General features: G+C 30.6%; 1 long non-coding RNA gene and 1 other non-coding gene across 2 annotated transcripts; both read right to left on the bottom strand.

The window, feature by feature from the left end:
- Positions 1–2,811: 2,811 nt before the first annotated feature.
- Trnad-guc (transfer RNA aspartic acid (anticodon GUC)) lies at positions 2,812–2,883 on the bottom strand. The gene has a single exon. It is a non-coding gene; the product is annotated as a tRNA-Asp (tRNA).
- A 664-nt stretch (positions 2,884–3,547) lies between these two features.
- LOC149881535 (uncharacterized) lies at positions 3,548–10,284 on the bottom strand. The gene is made up of 3 exons (XR_016445193.1): positions 10,152–10,284; positions 8,916–9,130; positions 3,548–3,879 (listed from the first exon to the last, which is right to left on the bottom strand). It is a non-coding gene; the product is annotated as an uncharacterized LOC149881535 (long non-coding RNA).
- Positions 10,285–12,887: the final 2,603 nt, after the last annotated feature.

Genomic DNA, 12,887 nt, shown 5'->3' with positions numbered 1-12,887 from the left:
ATAGACCAATTGAAAAAAGCATTTGATCATCATCACGGTGTTTCACAACGTCAAGTAGCTCGAAGATTCGATTGTGACCAATCGTATATATCTAAAATTCTTAAAAACAAGACAAATATTAGATATTACAAGAAGAAAAAGATTCCACATCGAAGCGAAAGCCAACTAGCTCGAATCAAACTTTTGTGTCGGCATATATATCGCAATTTTAGGAATTTTGATTTTGTCTTGGATGACGAATCATATTTCACATATGCGAATACAACATTGGCTGGCAACGATGGCTTCTATTCTAGCAACGTGTCATCTACAACTAGCGACGTCAAATTCAAAAGAAAGAAAAAGTACGAGGAAAAGGTGCTAGTCTCTTTGATTATATTGCCCAAAGGGACTTCAAAACCAATGTTTTTTTAAAGTAGCCAGGCAATCAACAAACAAGCATACATCGGATGTCTCCGCAAGCGGTTAATACCCTTCATTGATGAATATTATAAAAATGAAGAATACTTGTTCTGGCCAGATTTAGCTAGCTCGCACTATGCAAATGAAGTGGTTTCTTTTCTCGATGCCAATAACATCAAATACCTGCCAAAGGTAAAAAATTCACCCAATGTACCAGAAGCTCGACCGATTGAGGACTTTTGGGGTCAGTTGAAACGCTTAGCCTACGAGGCTAATTGGCAAGCAAGAACCATTCCTCAACTCAAACGGCGTATCGTGAATTGTCTTAACAAAATGGATCCGGAAGTGGCAAAACGTTATGCCTCAATGACTTCAGTTTGTCTAGGTCGAATTGCTTTTAATGATGTTATTGAAAACCAATAAATATATTTTTTTAAATATCATATAATTGTTTATAAATTTATTTTAAATTAAGTTTAATAGCTATGTAACTATGGCTATAATAACAATTTTAAAGTTGTCTCATTTTTTAGTCATCAGGTGTTACTTTGCTGCCCTCAGTTGTTATGATTTGCGTCTTGCTGAGGACGATATAAGAAATGGAGTGGTTGAAAGTTTGATTCAATTATAAATAACGATCATTTTATTAGTATTTCAGTTATTCTTCTTAATAAAAAGACTTTTTTGAACTTAAGTACCAACACTCTTCCTTGATGCAATACTTTCCAGAGTACACAGGAGAAAATGAATACGAAGTGGCACTACATTAGGAAAAAATACTTAGATAGAAATCGCAATAAAGCTAAAGAAATTTACGTGCACTTAACTTGCGCAACGGACATTGCAAACACTGATCTTGTCTTTAAAGCAGTTACAAATAAGATATTTGTTGCTAATTTAAAGAGAGAAAAATACCTTAGTCCAAAATAGTTCATAAGTTAAGAAAATTGCTGCCAAAATGAAGATATTGGATTTCTAAGACAAAAAAAAGCACGTAAACCAAAATACCCGTATATACAGTAAAAGCAACAAGTACAATCATTACCTTTATATTATTGCCATTCCTCTTTCTCTTAAAAGTTGCGCTGTTAAGATTTTGAATACAAAATTTCGAGTGCATTCCAGCTAAGTAGTAAACGCAAAAAAAAACATTTTTTTTAGGTACTCACCACTATGTATTATTTCTCATTAAGATATTTAATTACGTTAGAAATATCTTAATGACGAATAATACATAGTGGTGATGTGATGTTTGACGATGTTCCAAGATCCAACGTGATGTTCCAAGATTTGTTTTACTCAACTAACGGTTATTGTTGGTTGAGTGAAACAAATCTTGGAACAAATCTTGGAACACCACGTGGAAGCTTATGGTGGATTTAACATTACAAAAACTAAAAGCAGAGGTACATTACATCTTTTGTTATGGATCACCACATTAAATGACATCTTTTGTTATGGATCACGATCACTTTTGTTAATGCAATGTCCAACTGTGCTCCAAGGAGAGGATAACATTTCTTTAGAACAAGTCAACAATAGCTTCGTTAACACAAGTCTGGTACCATACTCAGATACCAGTAGTTTGAATCAAATTCAAATTAGCCTGTAAAAAGTAAATTAAGAAAAAGGCATTCTCTGGCCAAGTTGGCACGGTGACATTGGAAGAACGTTTGGGCGAAATCGAACGCGATATCGAATTAGCGATGGGGATCGACGTTAACATGCGATGTAATGCAATTTTAATTTTTGATGCCAACCTAAAACCAATATCGCACTAACATGAAAAGGGCGTCGATGCCCATTTTCATGTTGGTGCGAAGGGTTTTGATAAAACCATGAGTCTTATGTCTCTTTGATGTTGATTTAACATCGCAATTCGACGTAAATTTCCGACGTCATTATCACGTTGGTGCCCACTGGGGCTTGACAAAAATAATTGGTTTTTACCTCAAAACAAAAGTCAAAGATAAAAGGTAAATAAATACTCGGGAGGAAGTAAGCATCTGACAGAAAATGGGGGTATGATAATTCAAAAACATGTAGAAAAATGAGACGTAATGTAAATGTATAAAGAGAGGAGGTTTATTGAAGTATTTAAATACACTATTAAAAACACCAGAGAAATTGGTGTTTACAGGTAAAATCCAATTTAATGCAGCTTTTTTGACACCTGGCAAAAAAAAAATCTTAAAACCTGAGAAGGAGTGTGGTAAGTTTGGAATTACTGCGGCATTTAACTTTTGAAATTTAAATTCGTTAAAGAAAAACCTTCGTTAAAACATTTTTTCATATTAACCCCTCAGAGATTAACTTTGGAGAATTTATATTGTATTTTTATCAATTTCTCAAACCATGATATAAATATGAGTAAGAGGTAAAAAATGAATAGTATTAAAAGAGAACAAGCTCCCCGGCGGGGAATCGAACCCCGGTCTCCCGCGTGACAGGCGGGGATACTTACCACTATACTACCGAGGATGATTATTATTGAAAAATATTATATAAATATAATTTTAATTATTAAATTAACTTTTTAATGACCTTTAGTTTTGTTCTAAAATTATCGTCGGACAGCAGAAAGCTGTCCGAAATCAAGAATTAAACTTAAAAATTAGAATCAGACTTCAAATCTAAGTTTCAGTATCTATGGCTGAGATTTGAAGATATCAATCAGTTTTGAATGCGACATTTTAATATGAAATTTCAAGTTCAATTTTTTTAATCGGATTTAAAACGTTGCGCTTTCATCCATCCATCATTAACAATATTTTAACGCTCCAAAACTTGCCAACTGCTAAAAGAATTTATTTTAAAAGAGTCTAATAAAGTAGCAATGAAAGTCTTTTAAATAACCTTAAATTCGAAATTATTTTTAAAAAAAATTATTATCAAAAGATATTTTAAATAATTGCTACAAAGAGATCTTTTCCAAAAGCATTTTTTACTTGAATAACCCCGTAGACGGTGTCATGATGGCGCAAGTAATACGCTTGCGTGGCGAAGAAAACTTTACGAAATTTTTTAACGTTTAAGCAGCATATTAAAAGTTGTATTAATAAAAAAAAATTCTCCAAAATTCAGGAAAATATTGGAGAAACTTTTTTTAAAGGTCAAACATTAAAAGATGACCGTCAACAATTAGATTGATCGTCAAATCTGAATCCTGAAAACAACTTTTCAAGCCAAAATTTTACTTAAAGCAATTTTGTGAACCATTAAAAGTGAAGTTGTTAGATGGAAATTAAAGGATGGGAGTTAAATCGATTTTCTGTTTTTTCTTTATTCTTTGAAAAGAACAATAATTTGCCTTAGTTTTGGAACCTTCAATCGAAAACCACAAAATGCAATCAACTTAATTTTTCAGCGAGTTGAAGAATCATTCAGTTCCGACATAATATTAGTATTTGTCTTTTGATTGCTGCCATGTAGTTTATTACGAAGATAACATCTGCGGTACTCATTAAAACTGATCACCTAAAAATGGAAGCAAAAATTAAAACTTTAAAATGAGGAAGAAAAAAAAATCGCTTCTAAACCCAGCAAGAAGGCGTAACTAGTGAAAAAATTATTCTTCTTTACCTTAGGTTGAAATATGTCACTGAGTCACGAATATTACCTTACTAAAATCTTTTCTCATTTTGAACCTCGATAAGTTAAGAAAATATTACCTTGATCTAGTTGCAGAGCTAAACGGGTTTATTTCTAATAATGAGACCTGAGGGGTACATTTCAGCCATTTTTTAGAAAGGAGTATACTTTTGTTTAAGGTAATAGAAATTGATAAAGGTATGGGAAGGAGCAGTTGAACAAAAACGTTCGACACATTCAACGAAAAAACAATTGTCTTTGGCAGGAACAACAAATTTAGGCCCCCCCCCCCCTCATCCTCTTCGCATTTAATAAATTGAGCCCCCGTCTTTTAATACTTAAAAATGCTCTTATCTGGCCTAATATTAATATCTCTTGTTCTCTTTGGAAAATGCTACGAAAGAAAAGATGAATAGATTATAGATCCTTTTGATTACCTAATATAAGAATTTTTTGAAGAGCTTTGATCAAGAATAAATATGATCATTTCTCTTCAATAAAATTTATCATCTCTTTTCAATGCAATTCAAGAAATACAAACACTTTATTCAACACTTAACCAAGGTACATGTCAGTAATGTTAAAATATATTGTGTCAATAAAGTTGAGTTAATACAAATGTATTAAAGATTGCTTGCAAATTCTGGAAGTTAAAAACAACAATGCACATTAATGCATAAAGCTTATTTACGCAGTAAGTACTCACATATATGATATAAGTTTGTATACGATATTGTTTGATGCTTGTAACTTTGCTTTTTCACAGCGTTAAACATATTTTCGTAATTTATTTCAAAAACTTCTCTATTGCGATTATTGTTTGTTCAGTTTTGGTTAAGATTCATTATTTTTAAAGATGTAATGCCTGCTATTTTTGCAATATTCACCAAAAAATGTGCCTTAGCGATAAACATGCTTTATTTGACTCCAGCAACGAATCTTATATATACTTATAAACATATATACTTATAGACATATATACTTACTTTTGATATATTAAGCATGACCAATATTAAACGTCATACAAAGATAAATATGTAAACTTGCATTTATTATGATACTTCAAAAACAGTTAAAGCCTTTTTTGTTTGTTTGTTTTTGCCCCTCAGTTTCCGTAATGTCTGTTACAAGAAACAAAGAAAGTCGAAGGGGATCAACATTTTTTTTATAAATCCCGCATCTGTATATCAGAATTTCGAAAATCGTCACGATTTTCAAAACAAAGTTCTAAATTTTTTGATAATTATTTATTTAAATAAATAATTATTTGAATAAATATTTTTTTAAACAAATTATTATTTCAACAAATAGTTAAATATTACTACACAGCAAATAGCGCATTATTTTTGAAAAAGCAAGTTAATTACTTAAAAAGATTTTTTGTAAATTGCGGAACAGAAGAAGATGAACCTAGTATAACGCAAACAATTCCTTCTCATTGTGCATTAACCGCAAAAAACAGTTATAATCTTGTTTCGCATTTTTTAAAGAACTTCAGTTTCCTTTAGACATATAAACACAAAGAAATTATTTCCATTTTATTGAAAACTTGATGTGAATTAATTCAAATGAAATAGAAGAAGGCTGTTTAAGGCAGGTTTTGTTTTCCAAAGAAAACATAAATGGCTGCTCCAGATTTTTCTAAGATGGCCTTTTTGACTGAATCATCGCGCAATTAGGTTTTCTGTCTAACTACCCTACGGAAAATCACTGCTTTTCTCTAAACTATATGCATGTCATCAGGTACTCCCGTTGAATGTTTACTTAGTCTTGGCGGCCAGATACTTACGACCAGTGGCGTACCTAGGGTAAATAGCGCCCTGGGCAATCACCGATCTCGCGCCCCTCCTCCCCCACATAAACTTCATCTTTTTAATAAATGATGACACAAACTTTTAATAAAACTTCATTATTCGTTATAAAAAAACAATTTCTTTATGTAACATATATTACAACTTTTTTTTTCTAGCTTTAATTGCTGCAAATTTCTTAATAACACTGTCAAAATCAATTTCTTCGGTATATTCTCACTTTATGCTTAGCCTCTTTTGCGCCCCTTTTAGGTTGGCGCCCATGGCACGTGCCCTGCCTGCCCTACCCTAGATACGCCACTGCTTACGACATCGTTGACACTAATTTTTCTATCAACTGAGTAAGTATTAAGTAGATAGTGGGCTTGTACTTATTTGTTGTAATCTTTCCTTAAAATTGATAAATAGATCATTCAAAAGGAAAACATTGAACTCAAGTTTGGCGAAAAGTTTCTTCGTGATCACCTGATGTTATTTTAAAAATTTCAGAACCAATTAAAGTATCAAAATCAATTAAAGTATTTAGATAATCTGTACCAAGTTTGTATCATTTTTAAGCCAAAAATTTAATCAGTGTGTGATGATAATTCAATCTGCAAGACATGACTAAACAGTTGCTTTACAACATGCAGCAGATATTGTTTCTGAGATTCATTTTTTGTAATCGTTTCATTGAATGTCTGCATCAACCCTATGTCACACTCTGTACAATCACTAGCCAGGTTCTTTACAAAAACCTTAGGCCTTCTTCAATGATGGTTTTTCAGGCAACGATTTAACGGGAACATCTAGGAATTTATCATTAAGACTCATAGTGTGAAGAATTGGTCACTTCTGCAGAACTGTAAGGCAATGACTTTAACAAATATTCTCCTCAATCAAACGGAGAATGTATTAGAAGTTGTGTTTTCTCACTTGAAGATGCGGTGAAAACAAAGGAAAATTTTCCAATTCCGGGCTGCAATATACCACAAATGCCTCGTTATCATCTTTAGGCCAGTCTTCTGCATTGGCTGGTATTTTATTCACGAAATTGCTGGGTCAGCGGAATGTTATTTATTGGAGCATCTGTGACAATTCTACAAGTAAACCATGACTGAATAAAAACACACAACAAATCAGTTAAACTTTGTAGTTAATTTTAATTTATGAGCAGTAATTCTAGTACATTTCAATGGCAGCATAGAGCAATTTCATCATCAGCGAGCAGATGGCATTCACTATGCAAAGTTATCAATAGTGCTCTACAAAGCTTTCGGATTACGTTCTTTGCTTCTGGTCTAAAAACAGAGACAAAAACTCACAATGGTCTTTTCTTTTTTAATTTAGCTGACAGTAGTCTGCAATGAATTCTTTCAGCTTTTTTGACTCGTTCATCAATAGAGTCTGACGTTCTTTTTGTTTATATTGGCTTATTTTGGACCTTTTATCACGGAATTTTTTAACCATGAGAACATCTGGTTCAGTAAAAGTGCACCCTTGGCAGACACTAAAAGCATCCCTCAATACCACCTCAGACAATGGTGCTAGCAGGCCATCCACAGCAAATTTCGGTTGATAAATGATTCAAGAAGAGAGTCCAATCATTCTGCCTGTGTTGCAGAGAGTGGTACCATGATTGTCTCCAATTGCCATGATTTCAGAAGATTAAAAACCACATCAGCAGTAGCTTTACCTGTTACCAGAGGTCATTTTTGAAACCCCATGAGCTTTGTATTACCATCATTTAACGAAGTAATTAGAGTCGGTCAATACTGATGCCAATGTCACCAGGAACATTTTTTGCGAAGGTTTTCCATCCCATTGTACTACTAATTTGCTAATTAGCTGCTAACTTTCTTTTGTAATTAATGTGCCAGTTTCAGAAAACGTTTCTTTCTGTGATGATGACCTGTACTTTTTGAGAGCACGACAGCTGATGTTGAATATGGAGCCACTTCATTGGCTACTGAAGCAAGTATCATGTTGGATTTTCGTATGCTTGCTTTTGTAGGCATTTAGCCAAACTATCATAAATATCAATTTTAATTTATAACTTACTAAGCTTTATGCCTGCAACAGATTTTATCCAAAATCTATGTATAGGTATTCTAAAAATTAAAAAAGTGTTAAATGTCTATAAACTTGTGATTTTTAGTGGCTGCATGGTCACATGAGATTTGAAACTTTTATATAATTACTGTAAGAATAACTGATTTTACCAAAACTAGCCAATGCGGCCAGTAACTTGTATGAACTTAAAGATTTTCATGAAAATTTGGAGACTTGAGGGACCTCTAAATATCCTTTAAAGATTGTGAAACTTTTCACGTAGAGTAAGATAATCGCTGTTAATCTTTTTGAAGGTGAAAAATTGACTTTTTCATATATATATATAACACAATATATATATATATATATATATATATATATATATATATATATATATATATATATATATATATATATATATATATATATATATATATATATATATATATATATATATATATATATATAAAATAAACTTTTAAACCAAAGGTATAATTGAGGAGTATAAAATACTTTATTAGGTGATTTGAAGTATTTTCTCAAAAATGTGTAAAAGAAAAATGACGTGAGACCAGATTCTCGTGAGAGACTTTTCTCGTCTCGCTTAATCAAATTGTCTCTTAAAACAAAAAGTGTAACTAGACAAGCTTTCAACATTAACAATATCGAGATGGAAGATACCAACAGTGTCTGACTCGACTAAATAAACGTGACGGTCTCTACTAAAATTAATTTTTCACGAGTTTTTTTTGCTTAATCTTATTTCTATCTCAAGTCTCGGATAGTATTTTTTTTTTTTTTTTTTATTATCATTTTTTTAAACTTATTTTTTTTTTTTTTTATATATTTTTCATCAAAAAATTCTTCTAAACAATTTTTTTTAATAGAGTTTTTGAACTATTTTTTTTTTCAATAAACTGAATGCTCCAGATTATCGTTTGAATTCTTCTCATAAAACTTAGTCGCATTTACATTTTCAAAGTAACGATATATAACTTAGCAATAATGTTATCTTACAATATAGCTTAGCAATAATATAATTTATATTAATGAGTAAAAAATGCTGAATTGTATACTCACAAAAACGTGACTTTAACAGTCTTAATTATATCGTTTTTCATCTTGTTTATATCGTGATTTAGTCTCGACAACTTAAACGAGACGAACAAGATGTGACGAGACTTTATGCAACAGTCTGACCTCTAGTATTGTGTATTTGCAAACAATCCTATTATAAATATTTTTTAGCGTCATCGAGCTGCTTCATGAAAAGATTCTCTGTTACAATGTTATGGCTGAAAAAGAAAAAAAAACAGGAAAAGAAATTTTAAACTTTATTATTTTTTTTATCTGCGACAGGATTCTGAAGGAGGTAAAAGAGTCTAATTATAGGATACCTATCATAATGTTTAAAAATAAAAAACAAAACAAAAAAAAAAAAAAACAGGAAAACAACAAAATGATATCAAGATGATAAGAGAAAAGGTTACATATATTATGTATATAAAAAATATATTTAAAAAAATTAAATATTAAAATGTTGGCTTTTGTCCTTAATAAGCAAAATATTTCTTGTTTTTATGAATTTTAAAACTGGACAAGTTCATCCTTTTCTAAATTGAAAACAAATCTATTAATAGTCTATAGATTAACCCCCTTATCTATAGATTAACCCCCTCATCGGACTTTTTTTTGTAGAGCCTATAGATTTTAAAAGGTTCCTAGTGTTATTTGTATTCGGACATAAAAAACAAATTTTTATGAAGCTTTGCTCATGTTGGATTCGGATGATAAATGGTTTTGATGAATATTTAATTTACGATACGGTCGTGGTGGTCAGTTTCTTAATAAGACGATCAAAAGCCGAACTTTTATCTCTAAAAACCTAAAAAAATGCACGCGACGTGTTTTTGTTGAATGTAAAGATTTTTGGCGTTTGTGGCTTCTAGCGCAAAATTTTAAGCTTTCGAACTGCATTGTAGTATTTTGATTGTAACATGATTTTAAATTAATAATTCACACAAATGCAATATTATTTAGTTACTCAAAAATTAAAGAATAATAAACAGTTTTTAGCCTTAAATTTTGAGAAATTCTTTTCTTTTTTTTTTCTTTTTATTAAAAAAGTATGTCTTCAGGGAGGTAAATTTAAGCATTTTTTACAGTGATCATTCTAAGAAGAAAAACAAAAGTCGGGTACTAGGTTAATGACATTACAGCATCTGTAGTTCGAAACTTGGAATGTAAACACACAGAAATTTTTCTTAGATGTTATCACAAATCCAATACATAGGGTACTATTAAAAAGACGCTTACCGTCAACGGTGCAACATCTTTTTTTCAATCCACAGCGTTTGTCTTCGCAGTTTTTTTTCGTAAAGACTATTTTTGTCGTCCTTTCTGAAATGAGGCATGCTGGATTAACCCCGTATTTTGTTTTAAAATGTTGGGTTTTTAAAAAAGCTTAAACCCCTGCGTTTTGTTTAATTTTTTTTTTTTTTTTTTCTGAGAATCATATTTTTTAACAAAAAACTGCAAGTTTTTGAAATTAATTGTTACTAAAATTATTTAGTAACCAATGTAACCATGAGCAACAAGGTTGTTCTAAAAGCGTGCCAATTAAATAAATTATCATCAATTTCTTTTTCAAACAAAATTATATATTATAGCTTGTATATTATGCAAGATATTATGATGACAGTTCTCTGCAATTTTAACCTCAAATTAACAATAAATTAAAAAAACGTGCCATAGAAAATTCTATGATGAAAAACAAGCTCCGAGCATTGTTCGAATGTCTTACTATTTTTTTTTTTAATATTAGCCAGCCGGCATCGACATACTTATTCAAGATATTAAAAGTTTCTTAAAAATATTTCTTGTTTTAAACTCAACTGTTTATAGTTTTTCAAATCGATCTGATTTTTTTTTTTTTTTTTTTTTTTTAATTTCTACGAAACGTTTACGTTCTAACTGATTGATTCTTCTAGCACCACGAATACAAGTCACAGAGCCTTTCCTTCTTTTTTTATTGCGGCTAATATTTATTTAGGAAGGTTTGCTCGTGGATATTTTAGCGCAAATCTTTATTAGAAATAAAAACAAACGCTCTTTTATTGAAACCTGTTCTTTGCGTATTTCTCTTTCAACAGAAGGTAACAGCACAATTATAGAAACAATCTGTGTGTTTTAAAAAACCATATGTCATAACCTGAAGCTCTAATAAAAGAATACTAGAAAATTATTTATTTATTACGGACGATTTGAATTTCAATCCGTTTTTAGTTTTTAGAAAGAAACGAGCGAATCGAATTAAAACAACAGCAAAAAAGATTAATCCCATAGGTATATAAAAAAAATTAACGACTTAAAAATGTAGGTTGACGTAATCCTGAACGTTTCTAAAGTACCTTTGTCCGGGAATGTTAGTAAGAAAGGGATGAGCAACATCGGCGGATTTAAAGCGCACTCTTGTGTTAAGCGATCTTAGCGTCTTAGCTAGAATCGTCCTTAGCTGATGATTTTTTAAAAAGACTATTTTATCAAAAAAGATAAAAATTCAGTGATGCAGCACTCAGCTACAGCAATTCAATTTTTTCCCCACATTTCTTAAGAAAGCTTAGAAAAACGTTTTTTCAAAAAAAAAGTTTTTTAGTTGTCAAAGTTCCATAAATGATCAAAGTTATATAATTTTAGAACGCCCACCCCCGCTGCCTTTCTTCTTTAAGGAATGCTGAATCCCTCTACTATCCTGAATATTTCTTTATAACTATTTTTCACTTTTTAAAAAGTATTGTTTTGTTGTTGTTGTTGCTGTTGTTGTTTTTTGATCACACAACTTTAATTAAAAAATCAAAGTTTTATATTCGGACAAGATCAGCCAAAATTCAACTTGTTTTGGGTTGTTTTTTTTTTTTAAATTTTGCTTTCTCTTTGTATTAGCGTCACTTGATATGTAAATACTTTGTCTTCACATCTAAAATTAGGTTTATTTTATTAGGTTGATTCGAGGTAAGAGATTTATGAACAACTGATTGCTTTGTATCATTTCTTTATCTTTTTCTCCTCATAAATTTATTGGTTTTTTTTAAAAACCGAAAAACCTTCCTGACGTCATCTCTGCCAAACGGTTGTAGACAGAGGTTGGACTATAAGTTTAATGGTATGTCAAAGAATTCATTTTTACAATGTTTAAACCGCATTTACTGGCAATCAAACCATTTTTTTTTATGTAAAAAGTTTATATACATTATTGATTGTTGATTTACAAGATTGTTTGCTGATCATCTGTGTGCTGTTGTTTTTATATAATGTCCCTTAAATAAACCTGATGCTCGATCTCCTTTTTAAGCCCACCCCTAGTTTTTAACACCCCCTCGTCATAGGTTTAAAGAGCTACCTTAATGATCAAATCAATCAAATCAATCATCTAAGAGCAATTTTATTAAAAACAGAATGAAAAATAACAACGCTTTTTGAACTTGGCGACTTTTTTTAAATTTCCATATAAGAAGCTTTTCAGTTAACCATCTTTATTGAACTGCAGTGATGCCGTAAAGCATTTGAAGCTTTGTTTCATAACAAGCTGATGTGAATTCATTTTACACTTTGCTTTAAAAAGAAAAAAACATGTTTTTTAAAGTGCTTATGGGAATAGAAGAAATATCTCATCTAAATTCAGATTCAAATTCATTCTAATTGACCAGTACCTTGCATGAAATCCAAACAGCCAAGGTGTTGGTAAGATTATTTGTTGTGGCTGTCTTAGAGTAAAAAAATGATAATAAACTAAATTTTTTAGTATATTGCGACTTATAATTTTATACTCTAAAACTTACAATTGTCTAAGGTAAAACAAGTTTCTTTTTTTTTTAGACGTTCGAACAATCTTCGGAACTTGTTTTGCATCGTAGACCTTTATATTATCATTATTATTATTATTATTATTATTATTATTATTATTATTATTATTATTATTATTATTATTATTATTATTATTATTATTATTATTATTATTATTATTATTATTATCATTATTGTTATTGTTGTTAT

Source organism: Hydra viridissima, unplaced genomic scaffold (assembly GCF_058129835.1).
Source record: "Hydra viridissima isolate aposymbiotic clone 2 unplaced genomic scaffold, HvirCarnegie_v1 scaffold_11, whole genome shotgun sequence".
Classification (NCBI taxonomy): Eukaryota; Metazoa; Cnidaria; class Hydrozoa; order Anthoathecata; family Hydridae; genus Hydra; species Hydra viridissima.
Note: the sequence above shows the minus strand (reverse complement) of the source record. Positions and strands in the feature narration are given on the sequence as shown.